This window comes from Schistocerca nitens, chromosome 8 (assembly GCF_023898315.1).
Source record: "Schistocerca nitens isolate TAMUIC-IGC-003100 chromosome 8, iqSchNite1.1, whole genome shotgun sequence".
NCBI classification, from domain to species: domain Eukaryota; kingdom Metazoa; phylum Arthropoda; class Insecta; order Orthoptera; family Acrididae; genus Schistocerca; species Schistocerca nitens.
The window spans coordinates 480,826,907-480,846,987 of record NC_064621.1 but is presented as its reverse complement, the minus strand read 5'-3'; positions in this window follow the sequence as shown (position 1 = coordinate 480,846,987).

Genomic DNA, 20,081 nt, shown 5'->3' with positions numbered 1-20,081 from the left:
TGACGTACCGTTGTGCCGCCAGAATTCCTTCAATCACTACAAGCTATGACTGTGTCATACCTGTTGGTTCACCACACCGTAACACCAGGAGTAACACTGCTATGCCTCTCCAAAACGCCATACTCTCCGATTTCATCCAGACTGTTCACAGAGACATGTCCTTGTGTGGACGAGCATTGTTCTGTTGAAGAATGACACCACGTTACTGCCGCATGACAGGTAGCACATGAGGGAGGACGCAGGAGTCCATGACATGAACGATCTGAGTTCCCTCAAGCACTACAAACCACGACCTGGAGTCATATCCGATGGCTCGACACACAATAACGCCCAGAGCGAACTCGCCGCCTCTCCAAAACACTCAAAGAATGGGACCTTCGCCACCATCCTCACCGGCGACGGTCATCCGTGGCAATGCAGAACCCCGATTCATAGCTGAACACAACGAGATGGCATTCAACAGCAGTCCATGCTCCCCGGTGACGGCACCACTCCGAACACAGCCGTTTGTATTGTGGTGTTAACGGCAGCTCACGCATGGAACGCTAATTTCCTAGACGGGCTTCTAGTAGTCTCCAACCAACTGCGCGGAACGGCACAGAATATTGCAGCGAGCTCTCGCATACCAAGTGCAGATGTCAAGGGGTGACGATGCGCTAGGTGCACAATACGGCGATCATTCTTTGTTTTAGACTTGTAGACAGATGCAGTCGACGCAACCTTGACGAAAAGTGTGTCTGCACACTTTCCTATGGAGTCCAACATCGGATCACTGTCAAATCCGAATGCCCTACTAATCTGGATATTGCACGATTCGACCAGCCGGCCAAACGGAGACCAACAATCACGCCCCTTTCAAACTGTCACGTGCTTGCAACGCTGCCTCAGACGGATACGCTGCATCTCCATGTCAATCACAGTGATCACTCAACACATGATGCTGTTCACACCCATTGTATATCCTACCAGGCCTGGTAACAGCACTCAACACGAACAACACTAATGCAGTCTGGTGGCCATTATGTTACAGAAAATTGGAACTCTCTTCATTTAAATACCCACAGAAGGCGAGTACGTGAACGAAGTTACATTGACATCCGACCATGTCTTCTGGATGCTTCACTTCTTCTGTCAAGGCAGCATAGATATAGGTTTAGTAGTATGCATCAAAACAGGCTTCAGGTTAAAGGCTACAACAACATTAATTTTGAAGTTTTTAAATGTATTAACTGCAACACTGTAGCCTCTGCGCTTTCCGGCATCTTTCGTTTTGAGACCGCGATTCGCACAGGTGTGAAAACAACAGAGAGTGTGACGCTTCTGTTGGCTGATGTTAGAAATGTGTCGAACTCATTCTCATTCTCCGAACTCGTCGTCAGTGGCAAGTCCCTTAGAGTGGTGCTGTTTACTTTCACTTGTGTAACTTTCGCCGCGTTCGTGGTAACCCAGCGGACAAACACAGCTTTCCGGTGCCGGGATCTTGGTCTGCGAACTAATGTTTGCATGCGGAGGCTGTTAATTAACGTGTAACTATTGCCAAAGACGAGAGACGTAGGGTAACATTGTCGCGCAAGCACTGGAATCTAGAGGTGCTTGGGTTCCAGTCTCACAAAGGTAGCACACAACCAAGGGATCATCGATTTCCTCAATCCTTCGCACCATCATAATACATAATTAGCTGTAACAATGCGGTCTTCAAACGTTTTCGAAAAATCGAGATGCAATCCTTACAAGTCTGTTGAATACCGTACTAGAGCAACAGTCGGGGACCAGCAGTGTTTGCGCAACCTTCTAAGCCGCAGATTGTAACTCTACGCGTACTGCGTTAAGGCCCTCAGAGCGATCAAACTTGTTTGTCAAATTCCCTCTTATCTAGCCACGGATCTGGCAAACAAGCCCTTACATGCACCAACAAAGTATGTCAATTTCACCTCACTTTCGAATCAGATACTGTTTGTGTATACAGTATTTTGGTACTAGTAGGAATTGCTGCAAATGCAGGTAAACTGTTACTGACATTGACTTTGGTACTGTGTTTAAAGATGAAGAAGGAAACAAAACGCGGAGCCAGGGAATGGGATAAAATGAGAGAGAAATATATACACGAAAGCCTGTTAAAAGAATACATGAAATGTATTCGCAGTTGCGAATACGGAGAACCGTCAGCTGTGTAATGGAATGACAATGAAAATCTGTGTCGGACTTCCCGCTTATTGCGCACGGTCGCCTTATCAGTAGGCTATCCGAACGCGCTTCACGCCCAGACCCAATTTTCTAAATGTCGTCAACCATGTGTCTACAACCTGTATTCATACATCCATTATGTATATCCCCGTACAGGGAAGACATTTTAACTGAAAGTCGGTTGCCCGTTGCCAGCGGATAAATACGATATTGCATCATACTTCTAAAGTGTTACTTTCAGGACCTGATAATTACACCAACTTTCTGAGAATAGATAGTGAAACAAACAAACAGAACAAATTATTAAAAACTTGGTCGGCGCTATTTCACCATCGCATTGAAAGAGAAAACAAGTAAGCGAAAACTTATTCTCGTCTACTTGGTCCCTTAATGACAGCTCATTACAATACGACAACAAGGAAATATATCTACATCCGCATTTAAAAGCGGAAGTGCAGAGGCAAAGATGTTGTTGAATGACAGGTGAAGTATGAGTGGCGGCAACTTGAAATTAGCGGAGATTGAGGCCTGGTGGGTAACGGGAAGAGAGGATATATTGAAGAGCAAGTTCCCATCTCTGGAGTTCGGATAGGTTGGTGTTAGTGGGAAGTATCCAGATAACCCGGACGGTGTAACACTGTGCCAAGATGTGCTGGCCGTGCACCAAGGCATGTTTAGCCACAGGGTGATCCTCATTACCAACAAACACTGTCTGCCTGTGTCCATTCATGCGAATGGACAGTTTGTTGCTGGTCATTCCGACATAGAATGCATCACAGTGTAGGCAGGTCAGTTGGTAAATCACGTGGGTGCTTTCACACGTGGCTCTGCCTTTGATCGTGTACACCTTCCGGGTTACAGGACTGGCATGAATGGACACAGGCAGACAGTGTTTGTTGGTAATGAGGATCACCCTGTGGCTAAACATGCCTTGGTGCACGGCCAGCACATCTTGGCACAGTGTTACACCGTCCGGGTTATCTGGATACTTCCCACTAACACCAACCTATCCGAACTCCGGAGACGGGAACTTGCTCTTCAATATATCCTCTCTTCCCGTTACCCACCAGGCCTCAATCTCCGCTAATTTCAAGTTGCCGCCACTCATACCTCACCTGTCATTCAACAACATCTTTGCCTCTGCACTTCCGCCTCGACTGACATATCTGCCCAAACTCTTCGTCTTTGAATATGTCTGCTTGTGTCTGTATATGTGTGGATGGATATGTGTGTGTGTGCGCGAGTGTATACCCGTCCTTTTTTCCCCCTAAGGTAAGTCTTTCCGCTCCCGGGATTGGAATGACTCCTTACCCTCTCCCTTAAAACCCACATCCTTTCGTCTTTCCCTCTCCTCCCCTCTTTCCTGACGAAGCAACCGTTGGTTGCGAAAGCTAGAATTTTGTGTGTATGTTTGTGTTTGTTTGTCTGTCTATCTACCTGCCAGCGCTTTCGTTTGGTAAGGCACATCATCTTTGTTTTTAGATATATTTTTCCCACGTGGAATGTTTCCCTCTATTATATTTACATCCGCATTTACGTAGATAATCGGCAAGCCACTTTACGGTGCGTGGCGGAGCGTACCCTGTACCACAGCTAGTCGTTTACTTTCCTGTTCCACTCGCAAATAGAGCGAGAGAAAAACGACTATCTATATGCCTCCGTATGAGCCCTAATTTCTCGTATTTTATCTTCATGGCCCTTACGCGGAATGTACGTTGGCAGCAGTATAATCATTCGGCAGTCAGCTCCAAAAGCCGCTTCTCTAATTTTCTCAATAGTATTTCTCAGGAAAGAGTAGCATGGAGGGATGCATCAAACCAGTCTCTGGACTGAAGATCACAACAACAACAGTGTTTCTTGAAAAGAATGTCGCCTTCCCTCCAGGGATCACCATTTGAGTTCTCCGTAACACTGAACGTGTTGTTCGAACCTACCGATAACAAATCTAGCAGCCCGTCTCTGAACTGCTTCAATGTCCTCCTTCAGTCCGACCTGGTACGAATCCCGAAGAATCGAGCAGTGTTCAGGAGTAGGTCGCATCAGCGTCCTATAGGCGGTCTCCTTTGCAGGTGAACCACACTTTCCTAAAATACTCCCAACAAACCGAAGTCGACCATTTGCCTTTACTACCACAGTTCTCACTACTCGTTCCAACGTTACGCATAGGTATTTAAACGACGTGATTGTGTCAAGCAGGGCACTACAGGTTTGTTTTTCCTACTTATTCGCTTTAACTCGTATTCCCTCATTTAGAGCGAGCTGCCATTCACCACACCAACAAAAAATTTTGTCTACATCATCTTGTATCTTCCTACAGTCACTAAATTTCGACTCCTTACCGTACACCACAGCATCGTCAGCAAACAAACGCATTTGCTGCTCACCCGCCCGCCAAATCATTTCTGTATACAGAGAACAACAGCGGTGCTTTCACACTTCCCTGGGGACTCCTGACGATACCCTTGTCTCTGCCGAACACTCGCCATCGAGGACAACATAAAGCGTTCTATTACTGAAGAAGTGTTCGAGCCATTCACAATCTGTGAACTTATTCCATATGTCCGTTCATTCGTTAACAGCCTGCAGTGGCGCATCGTGTCAAATGCTTTCCGGAAATCTTGAAAAATGCAATCTGCCAGTTGCCCTTCAGCCATAATTCGCAGTATATCATGATGCATAAACTTCTCTGTCTCAAGTATTGTATTCGAACTGAGAATATGTTGAAGGATTCTGCAGCTAGTCGAAGTTAGCGATATTGTTTTGTAATTTTGCGTGTCCTTTCTTTTATCCTTCTTACACACACCAGTCGTCTGCGCTTTTTCCAGTCTCTTGGGACTTTGTACTGAGGGAGAGATTCAAGATAAATTCAAGCTAAGTAAGGGGATAGTGCCGTAGAACACACTTTGTAAAACAGAACTGGAATTCTATTCGGACCTCGCGACTCAAAACTTTCAGTTGTTTCTCTACGTCAGCGATGCTTAGTACTATATCGTCCATACGGGAGTCTGTCCGATGGTCAAATGACGGTAAGTTTACTCGTACGATTCTCCTGCGTGAACGATTTCTTGAAAGTGAAATTTAAAACTGCGGCTTTCGTTTTGCTATCTTGAACTGCCACACCAGATTGGTCAACAAGGGACTGAATGGAAACCTTAATCCCGCTTAGCGATTTTCCTTGGGACCAGAATTTTCTCGGGTTCTCTGCCAGATCATCTGCTAAGGTGTGACGGTGGTAGTTGTATGCTTCGCGCATAGATCTTTTCACAGAAGCACGAATCTCTACTAATATTTGCTTGCCATCTATTGTGCGTTTTCTATTGAGCCGAGAATTTAACAGCTTCTGCCTCCTCAGCAGCTTCCGAATTTCGTTATTAAACTATGGTGGATCTTTTCCATCCTTCATCCACTTACTAGACACTTAACTTTCTAGACACGATTTACAGTCTGCACGAACTTTGCCCATAATATCTCTACGCCCTTCCTAGGGAAGCTAACAACTATGCAACAGAAACACTCTCCTAGCCTTCTTGACTGATTTATCTTCTTTCGCAACCATAGTTGTTATAATGGCATAATGGTCGCTAATCCCCATTTCTATACTGACATTGTCGATAACACACGGCCTGTTTGTACACTATGTGATCAAAGGTATCCGAACACTTCGCTGAAAATGACTTACAAGTTCGTGGCGTCCTCCATCGGTAATGCTGGAATTCAATATGGTGTTCGCCCATCCTTAGCCTTGATGACAGCTTCCACTCTCGCAGGCATACGTTCAATCAGGTGCTGGAAGTTTTCTTGGGGAATGGCAGCCCATTCTTCACGGAGCGCAGCACTGATGAGAGGTATCGATGTCAGTCAGTGAGGCCTGGCACGAAGTCGACGTTCCAAAACATACCAAAGGTGTTCTGTAGGATTCATGTCAGAACTCTGTGCATTACAGGGATGTCATTATAGGGATGTCATTGTCGTGTAACCACCCATCCACAGGCCGTGCATTACGAACAGGTACTCGATCGTGTTGAAAGATGCAGTCGCCATCCCCGAATTGCTCTTTAACAGTGGGAGGCAAGAAGGTGCTTAAAACATCAGTGTAGGCCTGTGCTGTGATAGTGCCACGCAAAACAACAAGGGGTGCAAGCCCCCTCCATGAAAAACACAACCACACCATAACACCACCGCCTCCAAATTTTATTGTTGGCACTTCACACGCTGGCAGATGACGTTCACCGGGCATTCGCCATACCCAAACACTGCCATCGGATCGCCACATCATGTACCGTGATTCGTCACTCCATACAACGTTTTTCCACTGTTCAATCGTCCAATGTTTACGCTCCTTACACCGAGCGAGGTATCGTTTGGCATTTATCCGCTCCACGATAAAATCCAAGTTTTCTCACCTCCCGCCTAAGTGTCATAGTACTTGCCTGTACCCCGTGCAATGAATCCATAGACATCCCAGTCCATACTTCGTAGGTTAAAGTCGCCTTCAGTTAGTATTGCGTGATCTGGATATATATGCGCTACTGATGGTAGACCATCTTTGAATAACACTAGAACTGTCACAGTGGAACCGGGTGGCCAGTTAAAATATCCAATGATTAACTAGGTTTTATCTACCCTCTAACTAAGGGCTCACCTTCAGAGGTCGTCATGTTTCCAAGTAGAGAAGGAATTAGCATATTTCATCAGAATATAAGAGATATTAGAGATAAGTTAGTGAACTGCTTGTAGATGTTGACTCTGAAATTACTGGTATATCGGAGCACCCCTTAAATTATTTGACAATTCAGAGGCTTCCTTTACCAGGTTACAGATTAGCTGGCTGTTTTTCAAGGAGTTCCTTGCGGGGTGGGGGAGTGGCCATGTACGTAAAACACAGTATTCGATTTGAGTCCATAGACGTATCATGGCACCGCACTGAACAGATATTTGAATGTTGTGCAGGGGCAGTTGAATTTAGTGAAACTAAACTTTTAATTGTTGTTTTTTATAGGTCCCCTATCACTGACTTCAGAGCATTTCCGCTCAAGCTAGATAGGGTTCTTGATTCACTTTATAGGAAGTACGAGAAATTAGTTATATATGGTGACTTCAATATAAATTTTGCATATGATGGTGCAAGAAAAAGTATGTTGGTAGATCTCCTAAATTTATATGATCTGATGCAGATTGTGTTGTTTTCCAACTAGGGTGCGGGGAAACAATAGCACAGCCATAGACAATATTTTTATTCATTGTTCATTACTAGATTGGCATTCTAGTAGTAAAAGGGTGATGCACAAATTTTAACACTAAAAGGCTTTTGTACTCAAACAAATGTCACATATAATTACAAACAATGTAGGAAAGTTAATCCAACAGCAATAGAGAGTCTTTTAAACCTCGTCAGTGAACAAGAGTGGCAGGATGTTTATAGTGCACATAATATAGATGACAAATATAACGCTTTCCTTAACACATTTCTCATGCTCTCTGAGATTTGCTTTCCATTAGAACACTCTAAACGGGGTACTAGCAGTAAAAGGTAGCCCAGATGGCTGACTAGTGGGATAAGGACATTATGTAGAAGAAAATGGGAATTATATCAAAATGTTACAAATAGTCACAATCAAGCTACAGTAGCCCATTACAAACAGTATTGTAAGGTGCTTAAAATGGTATTAGGAAGGCAAAGAGTAAGTGGTATGCAAATAAAATAGCTAATTCACAGGATAAAATTAAAACCATATGGTCAGTTGTGAAGGAAGTGTCTGGTCAGCAGCACAAGGTCGACGATGAGCACAAGGTCGACGAAGTAAAGTCAGTTCGTAGTAAAAATATTTCTGTTACTGATAAATCAGATATATGTACAGTATTTAATAATCATTTTCTGAGCATTGCTGGTGAATTAAATAAAAATTTAGTTTCTACATGGAATCATGTAACTCTCTTGGCAAATGCCTTTCCAAGGTTGATGTCTGAAAACTCCTCTGTGATACAGACAAGTGGCAGATTGAGTCAATAATTAAATCACTGCAGATTAAGGACTTTCATGGATATGATGCAGTACCTAGGAGAATATTAAAGTACTGTGCTGCACATGTTACCCCTGTATTTAGCCACATTTGTAATTTTTACTTTAGGAATGGTCGGTTTCCTGAACGATTAAAGTACTCAGTAGTAAAGCCGCTTTATAAAAAGAGAAAAAGGGATAATGTAGACAATTTTAGACCTATTTCTATCCCATCAGTTTTTACTAAAGTTATTGAAAATACTGTGTATGTAAGGATAATTTATCATTTTATATCACACGATTTACTATTAAATGTACAGTATGTACAGTTCGGTCCGCCCCTCGTGGTCTCGCGGTAGCGTTCTCGCTTCCCGAGCACGGGGTCCCGGGTTCGATTCCCGGCGGGGTCAGGAATTTTTCCTCCCTCGAGATGACTGGGTGTTATTGTGTCGTCTTCATCATCATCATTCATTCCCATTACGGTCGGAGGAAGGCAATGGCAAACCACCTCCTCTAGGACCTTGCCTAGTAAGGCGGCGCGGTTCTCCCGCGTCGCTCCCCTACGCTCTGTAAATAAGTATGGGACTCATCATCATCATCATGTACAGTTCGGCTTTAGAAGTCGTTTAAAACTGAAAATGCTATATTCTCTTTTCTCTGTGAGGTACTGGATGGGTTAAACAAAAGGTTTCAAACGCTAGGCGAATTTTTTTATTTAACTAAGGCGTTTGATTGTGTTGATCACAAAATATTGCTCCAGAAGTTGGACCAGGGAGTAGCTCACAATTGGTTCACCTCTTACTTCCCCAGGGATCAGTGTTGGGGCCACTCCTATTCCTTATTTATATAAATGATAAGCCCTCTAGTATTATGGGTAACTCAAAAACATTTCTGTTTGCTGATGACACTAGCTTGGCGGTAAAGGATATTGTGTGCAACATTGGCTCGGTTTCAAATAGTGCAGTTCATGACATAAGTTCATGGCTTGTAGAAAAGAAACTAACGCTAAATCACAGTAACACTCAGTTTTTACAGTTTCTAACACACAATTCAACAAAACCTGACGTTTTAGTTTCACAAAAAGGGCATACGATTAGTAAAACTGAACAGTTCAAATTTCTGGTTGTTGAGATAGATAGTAAACTGTCGTGGAAAGCCCAAGTTCAGGATCTTGTTCAAAGACTTAATGCTGCCATTTTTACTATTCGAACGTTATCTGAAGTGAGTGATCATTCGACACGAAAATTAGTCTACTTTGCTTATTTTCATTCGCTTATGTCATATGGTATTATATTTTGGGGTAACTCTTCCCATGCTAAAAGATATGTTTGGCTCAGAAACGGGCGGTTCGGGCAGTAAGTGGCGTAAGTTCACGAACCTCTTGTCGACCCCTGTTCAGGAGTTTGGGTATTTTGACATTGATCTCTCAGTATATATATTCCTTACTGTCATTTCTTGTTGATGATATTAGCTTAGTCCCAAGAATAAGCAGCTTTCACTCAGGTAATAATCGGAAAAAATCAAACCTGCATTTAGATCAGACTTCTTTAACTCTTGTGCACAAAGGTGTGCAGTATACTGCTGCATCCATTTTCAGTAAGCTACCACTAGAATTCAAAAATCTTAGCAGTAATCCACGCGCTTTCAAATCGAAACTGAAGAGTTTCCTCGTGGGTCACTCCTTCATTTCTGTCGAGGAGTTCCTTGTAAAATAAAGCTGATTCTTGTTGTATTGTTGATTGCGTTTACTTAAACTTATGGCTTGACGTTTTTCGGGTTCATAAACATTTTATTTTTATCTGTTATTACTTTTATGTTGTGATTTCATGTACAGACAGGTTCCATGACCTTTGAGATTTTCTCCTTAATTTGGTCCTGCTGAACTTGGCGTGTAAATAAAAATAAATCAATAAATACGTGACCAGATCACTTAACTGTCGCACTCCACGTAGAGTCAATATTTTTGTCAACCTCAGTGAACATTTCCCCTCCTATGACTTCCAATAAGTCTACTATGTACGTTCCACGACTTGCTTAATATCTCAGAGCTTACTACTTCGGATTTCAGTCAGCCCTCGGTCCCCAGAATAATTTGAGCGTGAAGGTTTTCCTGGAGAGCAGTAAATTTGGGAACTTTGTTACGAATACTTCGACAGTTTACTGATACAATTTTGACAGTTGAAGTGTCTTTACTCCGAACGCGGTCTGACTTCCCTTGCTGTGTATCGACTGGAGAGTATTCATCAGAGTACCTCAAACTACCGTCTAGTCTATCCTCATCGGCACCCCACACAGTGCTCTGCTACCCGAGAAGATGCTTTCTTCATGTAGTGCACCACTGACCTATCAAGGGGAGTTCCACAAACCCCCATCCGATAATATGCAGCTAAGACCATCACAGAGTCGCTGAAGCCTTCGGTTGGGACCCTCCACTCGGCTCCAAACCAAAGGACTCCGATCAACTCTGGGAACAATGATGCAAACTGTGAGCTCTGCTTGCACTTCGCGCGTAAGGCCAACAGTCTTCACCATTTCTGCCAACTGCCTGTATAGACCCAGGATGGCCTCAGAACCCATGCGACAGACGTCGTTGGTGCCGATGTGAGTCAGAACTTGCAGATTATTGCAAAAAAAAAAAAAAAAATGGTTCAAATGGCTCTGAGCACTATGAGACTCAACTTCTGAGGTCATAAGTCCCCTAGAACGTAGAACTACTTAAACCTAACCAACCTAAAGACATCACACACATCCATTCCCGAGGCAGGATTCGAACCTGCGGCCGTAGCGGTCGTGCGGTTCCAGACTGCAGCGACTAGAACCGCTCGGCCACCCCGGCCGGCGCAGATGATTGCACCCTGCACGCTCGATACCCGCATACAGAGCCGCATTCACATCTGGGATGAGGCCCAAGGTAGACATATTGAGTGCACATTGGCTTTCTCTCCAGCCCTGAACGCTGTCTGTCTAAAGGGCTCTATAACGCGCCTAACGCTGGAGCTCCCGATAACAAGTAAACTCCTTTGCCTGTGTACCTGCTCGGACCTTGCTGAAACAGCGGTCACATGTCCACTCACAGTGTGAATGGGTGACGCCAGATGGCCAGTCCCCACATTGGCCCTTCACCTTGAGGGATGCGAACGCATTACCACCCGCCACTCACATGCAACGAGGGTGGATCCACCACGTTGGGTACACGAAGAGGTGCCTTGGTGGCAGAGCCTATGGGCAAAACAAGTGACACCTGAGGCGTCTATGCGATGCACCATAGGCAAAAGCGCGCTCAGCTGTTTGCGAACTGTGGCCAGATCCTACTGCATCCGTACAGAGCATGCACACATCCTAACCATCCTCGCAAGACTAACTGAAGAAGTAAACCTTGAAAGCAGACAGAGTCCTAGATATGCAACTTGCTAACCTCGTGACGTGCCACCAATGGGTGCTGAGGCGTTAATGAGCTATGTAGCTGGCTGTTTAGTGTGCAACTACTGCGATACAGACTGAATGAATTCTCTAGCTGCACTCACAGAGATGCACAGGTGTGCCTCACACAGAGAACATCCAAGGGTGCCCTGAGAGCTACTACACCAATAATAGCTTCTCGGTTTTTGGCAAGATCAATGTGGATTTATTTTACACCACACTTAAATAGTTTCATATTGGTCCACCTTACGAAGTCCTCTAGTCCTTAATATTAAAGGTATAGCAGAATAACAATAGGAGGTACCAATTCTTACTTAATACTTCACCAACACTAAAAGTTCGATAGGTAATGACGTCGTGGTTATTAGAACTTTCAAGATCACCCATATTCTCAACATGGTAAGCCATCAAAAGTACCATGACTAAATTTATCATTATTAAACAGCGGAAAACTCAAAATATCACTCCCTAATCATGAGATGTGCGCCACACACACACACACACACACACACACACACACACACACACACACACACACACATACACACGTCACATTTAACAGCATAAAGGGATATGAATATGGCCAGATCGTAAAGTCAGCCATACACAAAAAAAAAAAAAAAAAAAAAAAAAAAAAAAGGATGCAGCCATGACAAAATGTAAAGCATTTTGATCTATGTTCAAAATCTCCTAGAGATTTTGAAACCTATTTAGAATCAACAGGAAAATGCCCTACTTATCGATGTCCAACACGATGGAATTCATATACATAAATCTGTTCAAGATCTGCTCACAGTCAACGGTACTCTGAATGAAAGTTTAAGGAAACAAGGATTAGCAGCTTTTAAAGAAATTGAAATACAATTTTCAGTGAATACATTATCTGTTTAAAATTTATTTTTCACTGTATCAAAAGTTTAGAAGGGGCAAAGATACAGTGTCTGCTAGGCATGTCTCCTGCCAGAACTAATGAGAATGCAAAGAATGCTAAGAAGCTTGCAAACGGACAACCCTACGTACTGTGGTGTGCTGACAGAAGTTATTAAAAAAGGTCTTAATAGTCATTTTGAGAGATTCTTAAATTAGCGGAATCAAAAGCAAAGAATACATATTAACTTCCATGTCTTATCCTTTTTCTCAAAATGAAATGGTTACTGAAGTCTAGCAAAGAGTGCCTTAAAGGACTGTTTATTGCAGGAGTGCGGAAGATGAAACAAGAAGAAGAAGATGAGAAGAGCTCGAAAAACTTTGATAAAAAGAGAAAAGGTTGATTCTTATCGTATGTTTGTTGGAAACTCTCATTCGTCTGTAACTAGTGATAGTGCCCACACTACAAGAGATCTGGAAACACTATAGTATTTAAAGGATAATGGTAATAGTTTAGATTCCCTAAACAGATAACCAACAGTAAAAAAACTCTTCCTTAAATAAAATCTCGTTTACAACATTCTGCCCTTGTTGAATGACTGTTTTCCTTTGGTGGTATGATAATGAGGCCATATAGGCAGAACATGAGACATGAAATATTTGAACAGTTTATAAAATCAGTGAAATAAATGGTAAGTAAAATTTTCACTAACAAGAGGTACTTGAACAAAGGTATTTTGAAAATATGTATTTTGTATTTAAATACTTTTATTTAACACCATTTTATATTTACATCTGGAACAGTAAAAAATAACCAAGTGACATTTCTAAAGAAGGCTACATTATTATAGCCGAAACCTAGGTAAAGTTTCTTTGCTTATGCAATTGGAGGCTGAAATTTAATATAATTAAAATAATCAAGTATTTCACTTTGAGTTTAAATACCATTTTGCACATTACTGGTTGTCAGCGTGTAAGTGATATTTGCTATGGAGAAAACAATCGACACATAATTAACGTGTAATGAGAAAAGTATTGGACCAAATACCGATCCTTGTGCTTGCACAAAGCACATTTTATGGAGGCTGCTTTCTGACACGAACATTTGATTTTTAATGATGATAGCAAAAAACATACCTCACTAACATTAGAATTAATCGCCGATCCGAGAGAATTTTTGACGCAAAACATTCATATTTCAACACAGGTAAGACTATCGTATACGTCAACTGATGCAGTAGCAGGGTGGGATGAGTGACGCAGTTTTCACTTGATGATACCAGGGAGGACCCAAAAATAATAGGAACCGAATTGTTGCCCTCGCACGCTTTGTAGTCACACGCTGTGCCGCCTGCTGATGTTAGTCTGGGGTCTCCCACGTCACCCAGTAAACTGGCGTCGGTCGGTGTTAAGTGCTTTGTTTGTAGTGCTCTGTTGTTTGCGTTCCTATCTCAACCCTTCCGCGATTAATGACATGACAGACCAGAGGAAGCAAAGAGTCTGTGCGAAATTCGTTTTTTGTTTGAGAAAACTGCAGCCGAGACTACTGGGATGCTTCGGCAAGCCTTTAGTAAGGATGGTTTGAGGAAATTACAGATCGACGATTGGTTTTCTCGTTTCAAATCTGGCAACACGTCAGCTGAAGACATGCCACGCCTTCGTCCTTCGACAAGAAAAAAGACAAAAAGATTGCCACAGTCAAACGTGCAATTGATGAAGACCGTCGGAGGACCATAGGGCAAATTTCTGAGGAAACGAAAGTTTCATAGAGTACGGTCCAACGAATTTATCCGAAGATTTGCACATGAGACAGGTGTCTTCAAAATTTGTTCCTCGCTTGCCCACAGATGACCAAAGAGAAAACTGCGTGAATGTTTTCCACGACTTGAATAGTGAAGTGCAGAACGATCTAAATTTTCTTAAAAGAAATGTGACTGGGGATGAGAGTTGGTGTTACAGGTACGATCCAGAATTAAAGCAAGCGTCGAGCTGGTGGAAAACTCAAACGTCACCATGACCCAGTGCGATCTAGTGTGAAAACAATATTGATTTGTTCTTTCGATGGCAATGGTATTGCCCACAAGGAGTTGGTTCCACCTGGACAAACTACGAATTCATCTGGATGTGTTACGAAGGTTACGACACAGTATGCGACGAAAAGAACAAGAACTGTGGAGAGATGGGAACTGGTTGCTCCACTATGACAATGCTCCAGCGTACGCAGCTCTGGCGGTTAACAGTTCACGGCGAAACACAACATGGTTCTTGTGCCTCGTCCACCTTACTCACTCAATCTGGCTCCATCTGACCAAAGTACTGTGAATGTAGGGTTCAATGAAAATGCAAAATAACAAAAATTCCGATTATTTTTGGGTGTCATCTCGTATTTTTCTCTGGCCCTGCGACAATGTACAACCATTCTCAATCACTTGCGAAATTTTTCACTTGGGTGTAAAAGCATAGCAACTGTTCGCTCTGAGAAAACTTTCGACACAGTAGCAGACTGGAGTAGCTGTTTCAATAGAAGTCGGCAAGTGGTGTGTGTGACATCGGACAACTCTTCTTTTCGTCGCTACCAAAGTGCCTGAATACGGTGTCGTCTGCTAGCTAACAGTGAGAAGGTTGATTGGCTCGAAAAAGCTGTAGGTACCGACTGACGCCATTTGATTTACGTCAATGCGCCTGCTCCCGTCGGCCACCAACCAGAGAGGTTTCTTGTTTAATAATTTGCTTTCATTTACTGAATCAAGCTGCCAACAGCTTGTTACACATATAAAATCATGTGTACAGATAAATCACAATATCAATAGACTATAGAATTATTTGAAATTATTTTACAATTACCAGGTAGGTTCAATGAGATCCTTCTTAAAGTGAAAAATTTGTACGTCCAGGGCAGATACAACGGTATCAGGAGTCCTTATTATACCTCGCCACTAATGTACCATTACGATTATCGTAATTACGGCTTAAGACAAAGAAAAACAGTCCCCCCACGAAGGAATTATCCGAATTGGATCAAAGACTGTAGATGTGAAGTACATGAACAGACAAACAAATGATTGCAGTTTCAGAGAAACTGAATGATTTACTCAAGAGAAAGAGCTTCATAAATTGAGCAAGTCAATAACGAATTGATCCACCTCTGGCCCTCGTGCCAGCAGTTACTCGACTTGCCATTTATTGATGCAGTTGTTGAATGTCCTCCTGAGAGAGATCGTACCCAAATTCTGTCCAATTGGCGCTTTAAATCGTCCAAATGTCGAGATGATTCGAGTGTCCTGCCCATAATGCTCCAAACGTACACAATAGGGGAGAGATCCGGTGACCTTGCTGACCAAGGCGGGTTTTGGTAGGCGCTATGATAAGCGGTAGAAACTCGCACCGCGTGCGAGTGGGCATTATTGTGCTGAAATCAAAACCAAGGATAGCTTGTCATGAAGGGCAACAAAACGGGGCATAGAATATCATTGACATACTGCTGTGCTGTAAGGGTGCAGCGGATAACAACCAAAGAGATTCTGCTATGAAAGGAAGACACCCCAGACCAGCACTCGTGGTTGTCAGGCCGTATGGTGGGCGACAGTGCTATCCCACCGCTGTACGGGGGGCGTCACCAGACGCTTCTTTGCTCGTCATCGGGGCTCAGTTCGAAGTGGGACTCATTACTGAAGACAGTTCTACTACAGTCAATGGGATTCCACGTCAGAGATGTATCTGAGGATGCCCTGAACAGCAGTGGATACCAATCAGACTATCACCCGCCGTCCAGCCCGACAACCAGGAGTGACGGCCTAGAGGGCAATTTCTTTTCGTAGCATGGACCTCCAACCAGCTCGGGATTCTGACCATCTATGGCGCCAGTTGGATCGAATTTGGCACTACATCCCTCAGGAGGAATTCTGACAACTCTATCAATTAGAAATACTCGTAAGCTGAATAATTCCTTGCATAAAGGCCAGAGGGTGTTTGTCTGCGCATGTACTTCATATCTACCGATTTCTGTCCCATGTGGAGAATTCTTTCGTGGTACATCGATTTTTTTCTCTTAAAGTGTACATGCAATAACGTCAGGTGCCCTCTCTTGTCTGGCAGTTCTGGTGCGCACGGACAGCTCCTGATGGGCGTTCCCCATTCCCCCCACCTCGAACTGCCCCAAGAACGTATGACGCGGCGGTATGTGCAGCATTGTTGCAAAGCAGCGAGTGCAGAGAGATGTGGTCCGGAGCGCGCATCTACGCATCGTGCTGCTGAAGTAGATGTAAATTATACAATGCGTACATTACGCAACAAATTTAATAATTTTTTTATATGGTTGATGATGGTGAATTTGTCACTAATGGTTTCGAGCAATGGCTCATTTGGAAGCGTTACCTAAATTCAACCAAGATATTATGTCACTGATTAAAGTTCCAGTTTCAAAACGCTGTAGAAAACGAACCACTGCCCATAATGAAGTCAAATTTGTATTGCACATTACTGATTGTGTGCCAGCAGACCTGCGGTTCTGGACACCCAAGGGTACGAAAAAAGCCGCTGTTCCGATGTGTGCTAAGGGCGAGGAGAAAACGTTTACAAAATTCGAAAATACAGGACCTCGACATCTAGGTCATCATTCTGCCTGTCTCTCTCTCCTTTGAAAATGAAATAACAGTGTGATAGTACTTTTTCTAGGAGGTTTACCGATTCAGATATTTCTGGTTGGCTGGCGTTGCAAAATTTAGCACGTTATTTCTTATTATGTTATTATTTCAGTAATTGTACGTTTATGTATAGATTAGTAACATTTATTGAGATGAGTAGTTCATTTACTGATATATTTGTGTCTTTAATCAGATTAATTCAGATCCAAAAACGATCCTAAAGTTTACGTACGATATAAATCATCTTTCATCATACTTGTAGTAACTGTTTCTGCGCTGCATTACATTGTAGCTGTTGCGTCCCTGTCTGCGCATGACCTAGAGTTGTGCTGCCGCATTAGGATTGTGTGCCTTTGGAAATTCACGAATTTCTCAGTAAAACCTCCGATTGCCTCTGTGCTAGCAACGTACTTCGTCATACAGAGAGGCCACTTTTACTCACTAACCCGCATCACCAGCAGACATTAGCATGGACATCTCAATTACCAAGGCGTATAATTGGATTCTTTGTCAAGAAATAGAAATCCTCTTTTCTCTTTACCTTTTACAAAGAAACGAAATCGATCTGCAAGTTCAGGATATTTCCCAGATTTTGACCGTTCGTTGGACTTCCTTTATGAAACGGCAGTTTGAAGGTAATTCTCGAATGAGGACCAATGCCGCAGACGCAGACTACATTTATACTAACCATACTTCCTGTCAGTTCTGGGAAAATGTGATGTATCAATAAAGAAACTTTCTCACAAGACGCTCGTATGACCAACTATACATTGTTGCAGTGTTCGGACTCCTTATCAAAAAGTTATGAAAATAGCCATCGACGGAATTGTAGGATCGTAACTTGACCGCAAGCCCACACGGGAGAGTAACAAAAATCATCGGTAAATCCTTGGAAGACAGACTGACTTAGTTCTCGTGAAACCAATTTCGTGAATTTGGAGAACTTCTATTTGAAAAACGCTATGCGACCATAATGCTGACACCATCGCATATCACGCTTAGGGATGATGACAATAAGATAAAAAGAGACTAGAGCATGTACGAGGCATATGGTCAATCACTTTTTCCTCGCTCAATAAGCGATTGGGACGGTAAAGAAAATCTATGGTATTGGTGCGATGTACTCTCCACCATCCACTGCGCACTGTCTTGCTGAGTATATACCTAGAGTTAAGTGTATAAAGGGATAAAGTCTTGCATCTTTTTTGTGCAGATTGTTATCGAACAGGTCCTACATCTTTTTCGTGCAGATTGTTGCCGAACAATCGTGAAAGCTATATGCTCGCAGTCCACAATATTGTCTGAAAATTTGATGCGGATAGTGCAGTGTATGTTCAACCTGTGCGCCATGGCGCCCTGGTGCGCCATCAGTGGCAGTCTGGCGTGCCGTGAATTTGTTTCGTAGTTGGGTGGAAAGAAAGGAGTTATGGGAACTTTCATTTCTGGTGTCAAATTGTGTGGTCTCGGAGATGTTGGCCAACCTGAGTAAGCAGTCATAACCCCGAAGCTGAACTATCGCGCGCTAGACCTAGCACCAACAGTGACTGTTGTCTTTTCAACCAGTTTGAGATTTGTTATGGAGCTGATAAAGGCGATGAACAATGAAAAAGTCTTTAGAAAGAGAACTTGCTGACGACAACAAGGAAAGGATACGCAAGTGTGAAACTACGACGATTTTGGTCTCGTGTGCACTGTTGTGAACAACGAAGGGCGTCGACAGTGTGTTTTGTGTGTCAAAGTACTTTCTGCTGAATATGCTGCCCAGCAAATTAAAGTGTCATTTAGAAAGTGTTCACAAGAATGACGTGATGAAACAAAGGCAATATTTCTCTCGAAAACTTGGTCGAATGAAAGAACAATAATCATTTTCTAAGCAGGCGAAAATCTCGAATAAAGCGTCCTACAATGTATCTTATCGGGTAGAAAAAGTATCAAAGTCCATATGATTACAGAAGAACTAATTCAACCGTGTGCTATTGACATGGTGTCTATTATCCTTGGAGAGGCCATGGCAAAACAGTGTTTGCCCATTCCTTTGACTGACAGTGAAATTAATCGTCGAAATCAAGATTCAGGAGAGGATCTTCAAGAACAAATTATAGAAAAAATTAGAGGAAGCGATTTTGGTTTGTAGCTTGATGAGACCATTGATAGCAATAAAGATGTTCATTTAAATTGCTGTGCTGTTTGTTCATGAGAAAGGTACCGAAATGACGGAAGAACTTCTTTTGTGTAAGGAAATAAATGTAGGTACGACAAGCAAAGATACCGGATTCACTGTGTTGGTGTCTCTACTGACGGTGCACGACCCATGTCTGGGCGATACAGTGGTGTACAAACACTTATTCGTGATAAAGCTCCTCATATTATGTGTACCCATGGCATTAACCACGTAGAAGCATGTGTTTCGCCACATTTGAGTGTCGATGTGGATCAAATACTGAAATACTGCAAACTGTCATAAATGGGATGAACTTGATTAAAACTCGACCTCAGAAAGCTAGATTTTTTTTTTTAAGTGTGTCACGATATGCGGAATTACCCCCCCCCCCCCCCCCCAAGAACCATGGACCTTGCCGTTGGTGGGGAGGCTTGCGTGCCTCAGCGATACGGATGGCCGTACCGTAGGTTCAACCACAATGGAGGGGTATCTGTTGAGAGGCCAGACAAACGTGTGGTTCCTGAAGAGGCGCAGCAGCCTTTTCAGTAGTTGCAGGGGCAACAGTCTGGATGATTGACTGATCTGGCCTTGTTACACTAACCAAAACGGCCTTGCTGTGCTGGTACTGCGAACGGCTGAGAGCAAGGGGAAACTACAGCCGTAATTTTTCCCGAGGAAATGCAGCTTTACTGTATGATTAAATGATGATGGCGTCCTCTTGGGTAAAATATTCCGGAGGTAAAATAGTCCCCCATTCGGATCTCCGGGCGGGGACTACTCAAGAGGACGTCGTTATCAGGAGAAAGAA